The sequence below is a fragment of the Egretta garzetta genome, unplaced genomic scaffold (assembly GCF_000687185.1).
Source record: "Egretta garzetta isolate BGI_Z169 unplaced genomic scaffold, ASM68718v1 scaffold136, whole genome shotgun sequence".
Taxonomy (NCBI): Eukaryota; Metazoa; Chordata; class Aves; order Pelecaniformes; family Ardeidae; genus Egretta; species Egretta garzetta.
This window is the reverse complement of record NW_009260066.1, coordinates 4563311-4581576: the sequence shown is the minus strand read 5'-3', so window position 1 is coordinate 4581576 and position 18266 is coordinate 4563311. Positions and strand designations below refer to the sequence as shown.

Here is an 18266-nt window from a genome sequence, read left to right as displayed (position 1 = left end):
AATTCTGTTAATTTAAGTGGGTTTTCTTGGCAGACCGGGTTCACCTCGCACGTCAGCAGCTCTGCCTGGTGTGACAAACATTACCGGGCAATGTAACGCGTAGGTATCTGTTGATTTTATCCCCCCACCCCTCGCCCCGGTTTTTGAAAGAGCCGAACAAATAGCAGCACGTTGGCACTTGTACACATCTCTCCAGGCTTTTCAGAAGGCATCTAAACTTTCAGGTTTTCAAAGCTTTGCTTTACCCAAAACTATTAAGTGAATTTTTTCCCGAGGCCACTAAAACAAAACTACTGATCCCGCTCTCGCAGCTCTCCAGCCAACCTCTTTTTATCTGCTCAAACGGAGTTTCGTATCTTGCCTTCTAGAGGCAAAATTTGCTCCTACTTACACCGCTAAGATGGGTGGAATTGTGCTGGGTTTGTGCCCAGTGTCAGTGAAAGGAGAAGCTGGCTCTACCCCTCGGTTTGCAGCGTTGTAGCGCGTTCATGCCCTGCTGGTTTTCTGTTTAAGAAATTGCAGTTTCAGTGGCAGACCCTTACGACTTCGATTTTTGCGTTGCCCCGTTTCGGTATTATAAATGTAATTTCAAATAATGTCATAGCCTGCTGCCTCATGTGGGTTTCTATTTACTGCCGTTTCCTTTCCCGCACAGATCTCCAAATAAAATGACTTTAACACAGCCTTGTTGCTGTTGCAGGGGCGATATGCCTAAATATAGAAACGCGAGTGTAAATATTTGTAAGATTCCCTTTATGAGGCAGGCTTTTTCTGAGTGCCTTCCCAGGCAGGACCACGCGTATGGGTGTGTGGGGTCTGGAAGCTCAGCTGTGCTAAGAATTCCCTGCGGGAGCCGGGGGGGGGGGGGGGAGGATAACGTGGCAGCGGCACTGCTTCAAGAGGTTTATTTTGGGGAGAGCAGCGTTAAACTTGGCAAGGATCCCACAGAACGGGAGCTTCTGGTGGGATCAGCGGCGGCGTTGCCTGGCTGCCCCTGAGGCGGGGTGTCTGTCCGCTTTGCAGGCAGAGCCGTCTGTCCCAGCTCGCTTGGCGCTGCAGGCAGCGCACACTGCCCCGTGTTTCCTCTTTTCTTCCGGCTCGCGAGTTGACTCCCGCTATGCAAGCCTGCATGGGGCTTTATTTACGTAAATATTTTTGGACGGAGGAACAAGCGTAGCCATGTTTTTCTTAATACTTCTCGTGCATTTGCAAATACACCCTTTTTTCTGAAATCCCCGCTATAAGAGATGCTAGGATAGCTAGTCCTTCCTCCCTGCCGTGGGGATGGTGTCAGGCTAGGTTCTCCAAAAAGGCTATTTCCCTATTTCCTAGAGTCAATTCGCAGGATGGTGAATGTAGGAATACCAATGATTTTCTTCTCTGCTGGTTATTGGGTCTGTGTCCTGGTTTCGGCTGGGATAGAGTTAATTTTCTTCATAGAAGCTAGCATAGTGCTATGTTTTGGATTTAGTACCAGAAGAATGTTGATAACACACTGATGTTTTCAGCTGTTGCCAAGTAGTGCTCAGACTACTCAAGGACTTTTTGAGCTTCTCCTGCTCGGCCAGGTGCATAACAAGCTGGGAGTACAGCACAGCTAGGACAGCTAACCCAAACTGACCAAAGGGCTATTCCAGACCATAGAACGTCATGCTCGGGGGGGTTAGTTAGGTCGGTCGGTCACGGCTCAGAGACTGCTTGCGGCTCGGGACGGGCTGGGCATCGGTCGGCGGGTGGTGAGCAATTGCCTTGTGCATCATTCATTTTGTATATTCTGTTATCATTCTCATTATTACTATTATTATTATTTTCTCTTATTAAACTGTCTTTATCTCAGCCTTTGGCTCTAATCTTTTATTTTCTTTCCGATTCTCTCCCCCATCCCACTGAGGGAGGGGGGAGTGAGCGAGCGGCTGCGTGGTGCTGAGTTGCCAGCCAGGTTAAAGCATGACAGTCTGGTATCCCATACTCTTGGTCTGGTATTGAAGTGCCAGGGCACATGTAGATTACCATTTTTCTGACCTAATCTGAAGACCGATCTGCAGAAAGGCCAAAACTGAGCCAGACAGATGAAAGTACGTTGTTGCCCATTTGTCAACGCTGCCATTAAAACCACCCGTTCGCTCATTGATTTATGGCAAAAAACCCTCTTAGCACGGGGGGGACTAACACGGTGTGTGCCCTTGCTGGTAAATAAAACCCAGGGTACCCAGGCACGTGGATACCATTGTCTGCAGAGCCCAGGGTGCAGCGACCATTCCCGCTCCCCCTCCGAGCGTGCCCCTGAGTGGGTGCTGCCGGAGGGCGGAGGTGCAGCAGGCACCCTTCCCAAATGGGAGCCTGTGTGCAGCCACCCTGCCAGGGCTCCCTCGTGGGAGTGTGTGCCCACTGGCCGGAGAGCCCATGGAGACACTCAGATCACTAGCGCGGAGTAGATGCAGCCATAATTGCCATTATTGTATTAATAGCAACGGGTATTCACGGTCCTTCATACTGCAAAGATTTTGGGGGTTTGAAGCTGTGTCTTCCAGTGTACCGGTAGGTGAATGACAGTGGTATCCAGGGTGACGCAGATGGAGTGAGAGGGAAGCAAAAACTATAGTTTATTGGTGCGAAACAGTGAGTTAATAAAGTTCAGTGGTAAATGCAACAGGATTTAACAAGATTCGATGGCAAGGCACACTTGGTTATTTACTGCACAGAGGACAGGGTCAGACAAAACTGTCAGGGGGACCCTCCCGTTGAGTCATGAGGTTCAGAAAAGATCCCCTTGCTTTCTAAACTCCTCCCTCAGAGAGGAGTCTAGGTGCGGCTGGATCCAGTCTTAGTCCCAGACTTGGTCAGTGGTTTATGCCTAAAGGATTATACATGCACAATTAATCCTTTATGTCACTTAGCCAAGATTCCAAGTTAGCGTGCTGTTAGTCACTTACCGAGAATCTGTCATAGTAAGGAATCTCTCAGCCTCGAGGAGTAACCTTGAGAGGCGTCCCTGCTCATGGGGAGATCCTGGCGTGCAGCCCGCGGCCCTGTGGGAGAGCTCCAAGGGCCCTTGGGCTGCTCAGCATTGATGGGGGTCAGATAATTGGCTTGTGGTCATCTTTGCATACTGACCACTGTGCTTGGGTGGGCATGTTCCACTATAGCCCTTGGCTGCTGTATTGTTATCTATATCTCCCCCACATCCAGTGGGTGCATCCTTCATGACCTTCACGATGACTTGAAAGAGGTCGGGGCGGGGGGGAGCACACCACCACACAGGGCTCTGAACTGCGCTGCTAACTCAGAGGCCGTGGTTTATACGGGATACTTGTGCCGTACCGCCCATACGCAGCTGGGACTAACGCGATAATACGTGCCCTAAGAATGGTGACAGCGGTGGGGTGTCCCGGGCAGCTCAACACGTCATAGAATCATAGAATAGAATCATAGAATGTTTAGGGTTGGAAGGGACCACTAGTGGTCATCTAGTCCAACCCCCCTGCAGTGAGCAGGGACACTGCTAACTAGATCAGATTGCTCAGAGCCCCATCCAACCTGGCCTTGAATGTTCCCAGGGATGGGGCCTCCACTACCTCTCTGGGCAACCTGTTCCAGTGTTTTACCACCCTCATTGTAAAAAATTTCTTCCTTACCTCTAGCCTGAACCTACCCTGTTCTAGTTTAAAACCATTTCCCCTTGTCCTAACACAGCTGGCCCTACTAAAAAGACGTTCCCCATCTTTCCTATAGGCCCCCTTTAGGTACTGGAAGGCCGCAATCAGGTCTCCCCGTAGCCTCCTTTTCTCCAGACTGAACAAGCCCAACTCTCTCAGCCTGTCCTCATAGGAGAGGTGCTCCAGCCCTCGGATCATTTTTGTAGCCCTCCTCTGGACCCGTTCCAACAGTTCCATGTCCTTCTTGTCCCTCTCGGCAGGGCTGCTCTCGATCCTTTCTTCCCCCAGCCTGTATTGATACTGGGGGTTACCCCAACCCAGGTGCAGGACCTTGCACTTGGCCTTGTTGAACCTCATGAGGTTCACACAGGCCCACCTCTCCAGCCTGTCCAGGTCTCTTTGGATGACATCCCTTCCTTCTGGTGTGTCAACCTCACCACTCAGCTTGGTGTCATCCGCAAACTTGCTGAGGGTGCACTCGATCTCGCTGTCTAAGTCATTGATGAAAATGTTAAAGAGCACCGGTCCCAGTACGGACCCCTGAGGGACACCACTCGTCACTGATCTCCATCCGGACATTGAGCCATTGACCACTACCCTCTGGATGCGACCATCCAGCCAGTTCCTTATCCACCGAACCGTCCACCCATCAAATCCATAGCTCTCCAATTTAGAGAGAAGGATGTTGTGGGGGACTGTGTCAAAGGCCTTGCAGAAGTCCAGATAGATGACATCCATTGGTTTCCCTCTGTCCACCGTTGACGTCACACCATCATAGAAAGCCACTAGGTTCGTCAGGCAGGACTTGCCCTTGGTGAAGCCATGCTGGCTATCTCGAATTAAGAACTGAAGTTCATTAAGAACTGAAACGTCTTCAGGCTGGGTTTGTCACTGAGTTGCATGGCCTTGGGCAAGTCATTTGAACAAGGTTACGCTCTCTCTGTCAGTACAGTAAGAATCTATTTCACAGATGTGTCAGAGGATTAATTAGGTTTTTTACAACATTTGAAAACTGTTAGACATTAGTGCGCGTTAGGATAAAAAACCACCACATAAAGTGAATGACCCAGTATTTTGGTTATTCATACAGAAGGTGTTGCTTGGATCATGGATACAAACACCTTGTAACCTTCACTTTCACTCCTTATTTCAGCACAAAACCTGCTTCTGTCCTCTACCCGAATGCAGTTTATTGCCACTTTTCCTATCTCAGAATTAAATAACAGGGGAATTTTCAATCTTTCTGTCGCACGACAGAGTGATAAGAAAGCAGCCTTCCTGTGATGAAGAACCTTCACGGAATCCTGCAGCTATTCCAGTTCTTCCCCATGTATTCCCGCAGCTATTTAATAAACAATTACAGAGTGAGTGCTAATTCTTCCTACCTTCCTACAACCCCATGGGAGCCCACATGTATTGCTGGGGAGGTGGAAGGGTGAGCAGGGTCTGGGCAAGAACTTGCATACTGGCATTTTTAATTCCTGTAACTTAAATTCTTTACTTCCACCATATTTATATTTTCTTTTATTTAATAAAGCTGACTGTGTTCCCAGAATGATTACCATAGGGTAATCTTTGAACAGTCATCATCACTGTCTGCGTATTTAATTTTGGGTCTGTGCTCTCAATTCTCCTGTGCTCATAGTACAGATTAGAAACGTCTGTTTGCATTGAATATTTTGTTTGAATTGAATCTCTGAATATATCATTAATGATAAGCTGGTTTTAAAATACATCCCTTCATTTTAAAGGATCAACAGTTTTCAAATGTTATTTTTGTGTAATGCTTTCCTGATTATTACTGGTTTTCAAGAACATTCTTGTCACATGATAAACAATCTCTCTCAAACTCCAAGCTCTTCCATAACCTTCTCTCCTACTCACTTTGTTCTCATGTACTGCAATATCCTTTCAAATAAATGTTTAAGCTGGAGATGAATTAAGCCCAAATAAAAGACTATAACCCCCATATTAATAGAAGTTGTATCCTGTCTTGAGTCAGTATCTATGTGATTTTAAAATGCATAAAGAAATTACTACTGAATCACTCGCTACCTTTATTTTTGTCTTAAGCAGATGCAAAAATATATGTGAACAACTACCTTGAGGTAGTCTTTTTTATTAGCGTGTGATACTGTCCTTTTGGTTTCTTTTGTCTGTCCTCCAAAGTGGCGTAAAAAGCTTTTGTATAGTTGCCTGTAATTGTTCACTTTCTCTTTTCAATTTTAGAACAGCACTATTACATAGAGGCATAGATTTTTGCCTGTCTCCACTTCAGGCTGCACCTGGAAAGTCTTTTTTTTCCCCCTCTAATTTTGTGAATTTCGCGGTTTTACTGGTGTAAATGGATGTGTGGTGTTTCAGTCCCTTTTCACGAGGCCTCAGTGCACACAGCAAATCTTATTCCTTTCAGAAACAAATTGATATTACAGTTCAATACTCAGCCTCTTTGAGTCTGAACCTTTACGTTAGTTAGAACGTTGAGGCTTAAAATCTTTTCTTCTGAGTCCGGCCATACTTCACCCCAGTCATTCCAGTCATCAACACTGTATAGAAATACTTTTCCTACCTTTATTATTTGTATGTGCTGACAGATTTGCTCAGAACCTGTTGTGTTGCAGTTTTCTTGAGAATTAGAAAGCGTACAAGTTTCCATGCCATACCATTTAAATGTTGTGCAGAGCTTACTCGTTTAATTGAAGAGTAATTCATTTTTACAGTTGACTTTTAAAAAAATCTCTTTTTTTTGAGTGTAATACACTGATGTCTGTATGTTTTACTCTAATTATTACCACGTTACCAATGACTTTTCAAAACACTGTGTATTTTGTACTGTATTTTGATACTTTTCTAGTTTTTTGCTGTCTTCCTGAAATGTAACATGGTGTTTTGTGACGTGCCGATGGAGTCACGTCATATTCATCTGAATGAATATTCATCTTAGGTCATAGGGCGTATCAGCAAGTGAACTATTCAGGAACAACCACTTGAAGCACGAGAGCAGCATTCCATAGCGCTGGGTTCGGAGCCGCAGCCTCCTGGCCGCACCTTGGTCTGCACTGACAGAGTCAGAAGCTTTGTTTGCTGCTGCCCTTTGCCTGGTAAGTCAGTGCCCAATTTTATTTATTTTTTTTTTCTTTCAGACCTTCTACAACAAGGAAGCAGACAATGTTTTTATTCCACAAATCCTAACCCAGGGCTACAAAACCATGCTTGTAAAGGCTGATACCATTAAAAGTACACGTAAGAGAGTGCAAAATAATGAAGTTGAGTAGAGCAAAACCAATGGAGTAGTGCATCAAGCTACTCAATTTGTTGTACTTACTGTATTTCCTGTGGCCAAATGCCTTTCTGTCACTTCTGTATGTGTCTGAGAAAATGCGTATTTGCTGACGCACCATGCTACAGCTTTTTACGACATTGCATGATCTTGCTTTTTAGAAAAGCCGCTGTGGTTTGGCTTTTGGATCTATTGTACCTGCTAAGTTTACGACTGATGTCCTGGCGCTTCACGTAAACCTCCTGCAGTGGTTTTAAAAACAGGCGCAGGTAACAAAAGTTTGCTGGTTCTTGCATTTAGATTTTCTAGTTGTCACTTCTCAGTAGCTGTCAGCTTGTATCTGGCAAAATATATTGACAAAGCAGTATGTTTCAGAGGTCAGGGTTGTTGTTTCAGGCATAGCACAGTCAAATCCAGGTGCACCTGTGCTGACTTGTTCTCAGGCCATTGTACGGTGTAGGGTTGTGTTCTAATTTACGGGCAAACCTGAAAATTCAAGAGCTAGCCTGGAGACGGGGTGAAACTGATCAGGGAGTGGAACCCAAACTGCAGGTCATACCTCTGACATTGCCAAGGAAGGCTGTTTATTGTTCAGTAATTGCCACCTACACATTTTAAAGTGTGTTATAGATGAAAAAATGATAAAAGAGGTAAGTTTTAGTCACAGAGGCGGTGGCATATTACCTTAGCACACAGGAGGCAAGTGGGAGTGGTGCTTTTCAGATAATGCTGCACGGCAGCTCTAGCTGCCAGGATGCACGTTCTACACAAAACAGGGCAGCAACAGCAAGGGCACAAGTGGACACGGGGCCCAGAAGGTAGACCAGCTGTGCAAATGGTGTATTTTTCCAAAGGAAATGTTGCAAGAGTCAGAGCATAGTAACAAACTGGGAGAAAAAAAAAAAAAAAAAGCACACATGAAAATGCTTATTTTATTTGAAAAACTGCTTGTGATTTTCCACATGCGATTTTTCATGTGTGTCTTTGTCCTTATCAGTATCCTCTCTGATAGATAAGCTGTCTTTTTAAGTATATAATAGTTAATTAAGCAGCGCCAGCATTTTTCCTCTTTTCTGAGAGCTGACGTTTACGTCCCTGAAAGGCCACGGCAAAACACCCCTTTAACTCCGGTAGCATAGGAACAAGCGCTACATGAATGCTCCGTAATCTTACTTCAATGCTGTAGTCCTTTAATTTCAAATCCATATTGTTGCCTATATTTAAATGCAAGAAAACCGTGTGTGGTTTGTACTTCGCTATATTTACAGTTGATGCCTTCACATAAAGCAAGTACAGATCCTCTCCCAAGCCTGTAAGTATTGACTCCATTCATAGATACACTCAACAGTTACGTTATTTTTTTTTTTTAAGAAATGCTAAAATTAGCCTCATTTTTGGAAGCTGATTTCTTGGTTATTAATTTTTTTTTCCATAAGAGGAGATGAAAAACTGAGTTACAAAGGACAAACATTTTTGTCCATTTTGAATCTGGAAATATTTTGCATGTAATAACCTTCCCTGCTTAGTTAATCACAGCTCACTTCCTCAAGGGTTCTCAGTAATGAACGGCCTTAGGTTTATGCGGCGTGTCTCTGACTGTTGATGGACAAAAATTTACACATTGACAAACATCTTTGTGTTTTTGCAGCTGTCTAGGTATCCTTTGGATGTTTGTATAGGTGCTTTGACAGGGGCTAGGGAAAGGAAAAAAAAAATCTGATAAGAATGAGCAAACAGGAAAGTGTGATTACACTCATAATACCTACAGAACTTCCTTTGAGACCCCCCCATGTAACCTGTGCAGGACAATCCCACCCCTTGTGTGGAGGACCGTCTTCCATTTCAAGCTCGGGCAATTTTTCATGCTGTTTACCCTGATGCTTTTAAACAAACAGTTCAATCACACTGTGGGGGAAAGATACCATTCTCAGTAAAGTAATTCTCAGAATGTGGTTATTAGTTGCAATAAGCCATCTACCTATATCTTGGATTTAAATATGTTCTGTCAGATGTAGCTAACAGGTGTTCCTGCAAATGAAATTATATGCCTAGCCTATAAAAATCAAAAAAAGACTGTAATGCGTGTGTCACTCAGCAGGCTCGTATTCTGCATTGATAGTAGAAATTTATATCCTTGCTCAATAGAACAATTCAAATGTAAAATTCAAATAGAGTATTTCTAGATGTAGCAGTAATATAGTAACAAATATATATATATATATATATAAAAAATAGATCTTTTTAAAGGATATTTCTGTAGTGGAGCTCATAAAATAATAACAATGGAAATAATTTATTTTTTAATTTTAAAATTTCACTTAAGTTTCCAATTACCAGAAAATAATAATCAAGTGGTTTTGACCTGTATTTTAAATTGTCATCTTCATGAACAGTGTCACTGACAACTGAAAAATCAGGAAAGGAAATACTGTGTCAGGTAGCAGATGGGAGTTTAGCCAAGATGTAGCTAGATCTAATTTCATGGACATCAGATCTGCATAAAGCTGTAATTTTTTGGAACGGCTGCTCACACAGTGCCAGCAAAATTACTGACTTTACAAAGCCCAGTATTTGCATGTGAGGCATATAAAATGTATTTGCAGAATGGGTAACTGTGTCTGAGGTCATATTTACACATCTAAAGTATCCGTTCCATGTATGAAGATTCCTGTTTCCTTGTGCATATGTATGTAATCCCACGGAACAAGTTCTTTCAAATATTATACTGGAGTAGTTTAGGTGTCCTGTTCTACTTACAGATTGGTTCCTATTTGTCCTCTGACTGAGGGTGAATTTTTCAGTTAAGAAATGTTTCTAAGTTAGAAAGAAGAAATAAAATGTTAAAATCCTATACGCAAAAAACAATTCTTAGCTATTTTTGTTACGGGATACAAGGACTTAATTAAGACACTGTGTATTAATTGAACTGCAAAAATTAACAGGTGAAGTGCTGTGGTTTACGTTATGTAATTGCCCAAACTTCTTGACCTAATAACTTGTTAATCTAAATCTGGATACTAAATCTAAATCTAAATCTGTATACTTCTCAGATAGTCCACTTACACTACTCTTTCCATTACTATTCTCGTTACTGTTTACTTGTGTGAAAGCAGTTTGTTTAAGCTAGTTGTGTTTCTGCTCTGGACTCTGCAATCAGTTCCACAGTAAGAATAGAAACCTAAGTAGTCCATAGATTTAATGTGTGGTGTAACTCATTCCAGAGTAGCCTAAACGTAATCACACAGTGATTACTGGATTTCGACTAATTGTGGATCAAACAAGAAATTACTAGCTGTCATCCCACTATTCTGTTTGACTGTAAGTCAGAGGTACCTGAGGATCTAATGGCGAGAGCGAAGTCGCTGCTGAACCTCATTACTTTAAAAGGGATAGGAGCCTGATAGATATGCTTCAACGTGACATTCTTGGTGATTAGGAAGATGAGAGGTTCAAACATTGCATCTGATGCATGGCATCTGCTGCATGAGGACAACTGTAGCAGCAGTTAGCAGTTAGTTATAAATAATATCAGTTACACTTGACAATTAAATGATAACTTCCACACACTGTTTATATTTAATCTGAGATTTTCCAAGATGTGCTGGTATATAGTTAGTTCATTTGCTGCTTTTGCAGCTCTGGTGAATATCTTTGCAACCTTCACTGGCATAGCGGAATTTGCAAGGATATCCGTTCCCTCATAATCGGCAATTACACATTGATTTTTCTAATTGTGTATATGTAGAATGGTGAAAGGTGTAACTGTTTAGAGAAGTATGTCTATCACAGAGTTTATAATAAGAATACACAAAGCTCTGGCTCTATTCTGAAAATTGTCCCATGTAAACAGCAGTGTATGCATAGGGTTTGTAACAGGAGTGGGGTCTAGCACAATAGATGGAAAATTAGGGAAGCCTAAATACTAATATCCTTCCAATCCAACTAATGAGAAGTTGCAGCGTATGTGGCTAGAAGGAGTTTGTGAAATAAGGAGTTGCTTTGACATGTGCAAGGAATAAACATCTCGGGTCCCTGTACCAGGAGAGCACAGAGGCGATGTGATGGGATATTCCCCTGTCAGTAACACTAAGCAAGAATCATAGAATCCTAGAATCCTAGGTTGGAAGGGACCTCAAGGATCATCTGGTCCAACATTTCTAGGCAAGAGCACAGCCTAGACAAGATGGCCCAGCACCCTGTCCAGCTGAGTCTTCAAAGTGTCCAATGTGGAAGAGTCAACCACTCCCCTGGGGAGATCATTCCAATGTTGACTGTTCTCATGGTGAAAAATTTCCCTCTCATGTCCAATTGGAATCTCCCCAAGAGCAATCTCTGTCCATTCCCCCTTGTCCTCTCCATGTGACTCCTTCTAAAAAGGGAGTCTCCATCTTCCTTGTAGCTACCCCTTGGGTACTGGTACGTGGTGATGAGATCCCTTCTGAGCCTCCTTTTCTCTAGGCTGAACAACAGTACTTCAGAAAGAGGAGGGCGCGGATCATCTCAGTACAGTCCGGTTGTTTTTCTGAGAGGCTTTGCTTTTGGAGAAAAGCAGCTTGCAGCTGGAAGAGTGCTGCGAGCTGAAGGTACCCCTGCACTTGGTGGTTAGCAGAGGGTCAGTGAAACGTGGAGCCGGCGCTCGCCATCTCTCTGGTACGGAGCGTTAGGGACGGGAGGTTTTCCTCCGGGGCTTGTGAGACAAGCTCCAGCCTATTTTCAAGAGAGCTGCAGTAAATCAGAAGCTATTTTCTCTCTAGGGAACAAAGGCTTCTGGCTTCTGGCCAAATTCATGCAAGATGACGATCAGCGATTCCAAGAGGAATAAAGTCAGATTGGCAGATATCAGACAAGGCTAAAGTTACCTTTCTAATGGAATTATAGCTGGCAGCGGGAGTGGGTCTTTGCTGGTGCATATCTGCACAGGATTTTGAGCCTACTGCTCCCTCATTTAAAATCTGTTTTTCCCTGTAGGAAGAAGTCTCTCCTTAGCGACAGATGACCTCACGTTACGTCTGCACAAGAAGACAAGGTGTCCTGTCTCACTGACGAAGGGTGCTTCCTAGCATCTGTGCTTCTGAGGTTTTGAGCATGAATAGGGGAGTTGTAGACTGATGGATCACCCGCGGTTACCTCCTACCATTGCCTTTAAATATCTGGCAATTCCATGCCTCAAGTTAAAGTACTAAATACGTAACTAAAAAAGTGTATGTGAGAGATGTACAGCAGCGCACACGATACTGTTCCAGTCCACAACTTATGTTTAACTCGCATTTCTGTAACTTGACTTTCCTCCAGAGAATTTATTCTTGTGGGAATTAAAAGTAATTTGCATTGACATAAATTTGTTTAGTTGCATCTGTGCCAATCTTTCTAGCAATTCTGCCTTTGCCTTCCTGCGCTGCTTTCTCACCCTTCCAACCACTTTACTGTCCTAACCAGCCAATCCACCTATTGGGATCACCTCTGTTTCCCAGGGAACAGAGTACCTGGACAACATGAGTGCTTGGCATGGCCTCCTTGCCTGAATGCCAGCGTTTGGCCATATTCTGCCTTTTTCGATCCCACAGTTTTGGTATCAGCATAGCTAGAAAATACACTATTTTAGTTAGACTTTTACCATACCTCTTCACCTAAGCTAAGGTCATGGATCGTGTGAGAGTCTAGGAAGAAATTAAAGCAAATCCTACCTGTCAGGTACAGAAAATATAGCATATTTGAGAGTAGTACCGTGACGGTGGAGAAACAAGGTCTCAGATGAATTGCTATGCGGTGCTGTAGTGAAAGTAGGGTGCCGGCAGGAAAGAAAGTTAAAAACAACCAAGCAATTCTGTAAGCAGCAAATTCTTACGAATCTGTTGTGTGCATTTCTATGCATCTGTGCCTCGTGCATCTTCCCACATCATCATCATCGCTTCTTTTCTTCTCTAAATACTGCCTGAGGAGGAGAAAGCATAAGATGTAGCTGATTCTGAATGACTTGTGGACTGTTTGGTTGAAAGTCATGTGCAGATTTGAACCCTTTCTCACAGGGAGGGAGGGAGGAGAGAAGAGAGAGGGTTTGGGGGAGTCTTTTCACCTTACCTTAATTTTCGTAAAACTTGTGGAAAAGTAATTACTTCAGAGCCCTGGTAAAGGCTGGGTCAACATTGGGCTATTAGGTTCAAAAGCTATTGAAGGAGTCAGACATTCTGACACAGAGAGCAAGATTGAATATTCTTAGAAAGCAAGGCTAAAAAATATTGCCTTAGAAGTCATATTTATCCAATGCTGTGGATACTATTACTTGCTTATGTGGTACATGCATGTTTTTAATCATGGAAGGAATTACTTCAGTTAGTTGCTGTAATTTATAAAAAAAAAAAATTGTATCAGTCAGTAAAATCTTAGTAAGTTAGTTTTTATTAACATAAAATTTAGGCTATTTTAATCAACAGAAATTCCCATCTTGTATCTTCAGCTTACTAAAAAACTAATGCAGTGATATGAGAACTTCACATTGGTGTTGTGTCACTTGGAGTATTTTACAAAATACCAACTGCTTAAGCTCCTAAATTGCTGAAACTCACTGAAGAGCAGCAAGCATGGTAATGTGAATTTTAAGCCAGCCACAAGGTACAAGAAATCATATTTTAGATGCAAAATTTGCTGTCTTAGAGCTGTAGGAACTGCCTGTCTCCATTGCCCTTTCCCAAATACGTGAGTATGCCTTCCAGAAATCCAAGAGTATCAGCATTCTGTTGGGTGACAGCAGTCCCTATGAAGGGCCAGGATAAATGCATGCCTGGAAGGAGGGTTGCTCAGCTGTGTCATGAAACCCATTAACATACTGGTCAGTACCAACGGAGGGTAAAGAAGAGAGATGGGAATCATTGTCCTCTTAATTTTGTTTTTGTACCTTTGCTTGTATTTTTTGTCACGTATGCGTGAGCCTTCATGGCGAGATATGTTTCCTCCGCTGTTTTCTGGTGTGGACTTAGCAAAATACCTTTAGACATGAAGAATCCTGTAGAATGATGAATTAAACCAGCCTCAAAAGAAAAAGTACCCTTAAATCTGCCACGCTCTAATTATTTTATTTAATTCAAAGGTAGCCCCATGACCTGTGCCGTCTTTGTGTTTTCCTTATTAGAAATGAAGAACAGCACATCTGTAACCAAATATCACAGACAGGCTGTACCCTGCTAGTGGCAATCTGTCGGGGATAGGAGTTTCCACAACATGTTTTTAAAGTATGGAGAAAGAGAGGTAGAAAAGGATGTACCTCCAATATTAAAAAAAAAAACCAAACCAAAACAAACAACCAAAAAACCAGACGACCCAGAAGAGGAAAACAGAAGTTGCACTAACATTCTCCTAAGTCACTATTGCTATGGGAATTTAATGTTGCAGGCTAACACCTTGGTGTCCCGATCCTGAAAAGCACTGTTTTTAACTGCTGCTCACTGTCTTACTTTGTTTTAAAAAGGCAACAGCGTAAGATAAAAGGCCAATAGAACCACTGAAAACTTGAAACACAGTGCAAAGTTGGCTGAGCAATTCAGTATCTTTCTGAAGTAAGGGAAAGGATAGAGCAAAAGGGGAAAGAAATGGACAGAAAGTGAAGGAAAGCACCTCAGAAGCCACCGTGCTGGCAGGGATGTCATTTACAGTGACAATATGGAGCCTCGTAGCCAAGAAAATCAGACACAGAGGCAGTCGACAGAGACACTGAGAAGGAGTCACCCAACGCTGAGGGGACAGGCAGGTTCTTGTAGGGATCTTTGGCAGAGTGATGGGGCCACTAAATTGCAGTTAGAATTAAAGCTTTATTTTCTGAACAGAATATTATGATTCTTGTAGCACAGAATTTATGAATAGAATGGCACGGGATTTCTACAGGCAGAATCGATGTAGCACAACTTACAAGTAGCGTAATACAGAGTTTATAATAAAACTGACTTTATGGGCAGGGCTCTGTGCTGTTTCGCTTCCCTCTCCCATGCCGGGGCCATCACCAGCACCGAGATGGCCGGGCGCCTGGGACCCTCAAGGCTGGTGAGGAGGGAGGTAGCCAGCCTGGCACCCAGGAACATTGAGGGAAGGGAAGAAGAAATCCGTTTTGTTTGTCTGCTTGGTGCACAGGACCTTCAGGGCCTGATAATGAGGGGAAGGGAACAAATACATGACCCACTCAGTCACAGAGAATGCCTGCTTGCCTTATAAAAGGGCGTTAGTTATGCTAACCACGTCACCGGGGGTCGGGAGCAGGGGGCAACGGTCAGGGAAATGCAATTTTTGGTGCTTATGGTCCATATGGGCACTCTACACCATTTTCCTCGCTGGAATCCTGCTTCAGCCACAGCAGCATGTTAGGCCTGCTAACACTACAGAAAAACTTCATAGAAAGTAAATGCCCATCGCAGCGTAACTCTGTGAAAACACATGAAGCAGCATGCTCATTTTTCAAAGCAGGTACACAGACATGCCCCTGGCAGTCCAGGAGAGAACTGACATGTAAAGCATCTTCTCAGCTCTGCAGAATTTTCTCCTTTGCTTTTCAGATGCCATGTGGGACTGAGCATGTGCTGGTAATTCAAGGCAGTTACCGCTTGCTGCCTCCAGACTCCTGATTACACTTACTGTTTACCCATCAGTTTCCCAAGAGCACACCCCTCTATCATCCTGCATCCCCTTCTCTGACAGTTAATTCTTTTCCAATCTGATGAAAGGTTCCATCAGCCGTACTGCTGGAGGACAGGCGAAGTCTTCTGGAGTAGCAGAGGGACGCCAACGCCATTCGTTTCCAAAGCACAACTTTCTCTAACAAGCCAGTCTTTTTCCATTACAATGAACAGGTGAAAATTCCCGGAAATTCCAAATTACAGTATTTTTTGGCTAACCTGCAATAATGCTAACGGGACTTACAAAAGTGATCAGACACGTAGAAGAAATGCACCTCAGTATAGATGAGCTCCTATGTAAACTCTTAAAGGAACTTCTAGTCTACACGAACTCTGTGTAAATACACCTTAGTATCTATGAGGATTTGGATAGATTACGAATAGAGTGTGGGGTCTGTTAATGGCATGAACATGACTGGAGGACTGTAGATTTGCAAGTTATTGTTGAGAAGCAGAAGTTGCTAAAAGCCTTGCAACAGAAAGCTACCCCTTTAGCATCTGCAGGCAGCTCTACCACCACAGTCACGGAAGCGGGTCTGTCCATGTCAGATAGGTTGTCACCTACTGGGTGCCTGCAGGGATCAGGGACTGAGCGCTGATAGTTTTGAATCAATAAATGACACACGTTGGCTTTGTGTCTTATGTGGGCAGGAAGATGCTGCTTATAATGTTTTTAGAATCTGGCATGCAGTTACAGAATAAATAGGCTGCGGGCTAGATTGTGCTAGATATTCCCACACACATAGTAGAAGCAATCGTCATGAGATATCCGCTCATGACATTCAAGTGTACTGCAGGGGAGCAACCCTGCAATGACTCTTAGCAGCCCTTTGCCTGGACTGGGCCAGCTCAGGTTAAATGCATGGTTTTAGATACTCCTCCAGGCATAGTAAGTCCATCAGTTGAAGAACTAATGGAGAGAAAAAGAAAGAAGGAAAAAAAAAATGAAGTTTTTATTGCATAGAAATAGTATAAAAGTTTGGCTTCGGTCGATAGTGTAATTGACTGTAATGATGTATCTGATATATATCTGTAATGTCTCTCCAGTTGTCAGATTGAAAAATAGACAATGAGAGTAATTTCACTCGGCCTGTAATGTGGTTGGATAGAATACTCAGATTTCTTCACCCCAGATTATCTGCTATAACGCTGATTATGTAGGCAGAATTCACACAATTGCCTAAAATCAGTGCAGTCAGGTTTGTACACAAGGCATTCAATAAAGCTCTTTCAGCATGCAAGGGAACTGATTCAAATAACGCACAGATTGCCAGCCTAAACTGTTTCCCCAAATTCTCAGAATTATGTAAAACACATACAAAACCCAATATTCAGTTATCTTCTTGGGTCACATGTAGTTCCATGTAACTCCTATCGCAACAGGAGAAGCAATCACTGTCAAAGAACTATACTGCAATTAGAGTAATTTGGCTCCTCTAATTCAGAATTTAGTGTATAAATTAATGATCAAAAGATAATTCTTGTAATACCGTACATAATATTTGTCAGATGTTAATACACAGCAAACTGGAATATATGTGAATTTTAAACATGAACTAATACAAAATGATATGATCATAGTAATCACTTTTAAAAGCTACTTGCACTTTTCAAGTCTTACATTTCAAATACTGGTTTTTGCTGATATAACCAATACTTTACTTACACATATACAAGTCAGTAAAGAGTATACAGTGTTGCCTTACCCAGTTCTGTCAGTTTTAAATGTCACTACATTTTGCATGTACGCCATTCAATGTCAAAGATAAAAGATAAAATTCATGCTAACGTGTATAAGAAACTCATATGGGATAATGCCAAATCATCTATGAGAAGACAGCTCATCTTAATCACGTGCCTGATGTGGGATTAAACCATAGGTGTTTCAATTTAAACGGGTTTTTAGACTGTCTCAGCACTTTAACTTTTTTGACCTATTTTAAGCAATCTTTTTTAGAATCTCTTTCTAGAACTGTGTGTTTCACTCCACTCATAGAAATTGAAGATGAGGGTGACTGTCTAAGAGATACGGGTGGGATGGGTTGGGTCATGCCTTAACTCCTGTTTAGATGAGATACAGAGCAAAGCCTGCTAACAGTGTTTCAGTACAGAGCCATTCAGTTTAAGGGAGTCCTTTCAGTGGAACACCAGAGTTAAGCAAAATGGCCAATACCAAACCATTTTGAAAGCTGCTGGGAGCACTTTCATGTCTTCATGCTCTGCAGCCAAAGGTGGGTACTGACTCATCCTGCATTTGCCTGCTCAAGGTTTTCTGTTGCTTTTGGAAGGAAATGTTTGCATTCATCTGAAATAGTTTGGTTCTGTTTTGATTTTCATATTGCATAGCAAAGACAATGTGTTGTCAGAACAAAAGGGTTTTATCAGTCCCAAGCTTGTTCTCCCTGAATTTTCTTTCTCACAGCACTTGAAAAAGCCAGGTTTTCGTTCTCACTTGGAGCAAAGCAAAATGTCAAAGCCTCTGTGTATTTTAGGGAACATTTCCAACCTTTGCAGATTTCCACTCAGTGTAGAGAAAAATGATATTACAGCCCCATCCTTACATGAGATGGTTTCGGAATTGTGTGTTCAAATGGGGTCTGACCCACTACATGCTTTTCTGTCTGCTGTAGTGAAACCCGCATATAATTTGGCTCATAGTTGCAGAGGATGTGT

The 18266-nt window shown here is 42.8% G+C and overlaps 1 long non-coding RNA gene across 1 annotated transcript; it reads left to right on the top strand.

Moving 5' to 3' along the window:
• Nucleotides 1-5003: 5003 nt before the first annotated feature.
• Nucleotides 5004-12218, top strand: LOC118452525. The gene is made up of 3 exons (XR_004842329.1): nucleotides 5004-5020; nucleotides 6601-6757; nucleotides 11905-12218. It is a non-coding gene; the product is annotated as an uncharacterized LOC118452525 (long non-coding RNA).
• Nucleotides 12219-18266: the final 6048 nt, after the last annotated feature.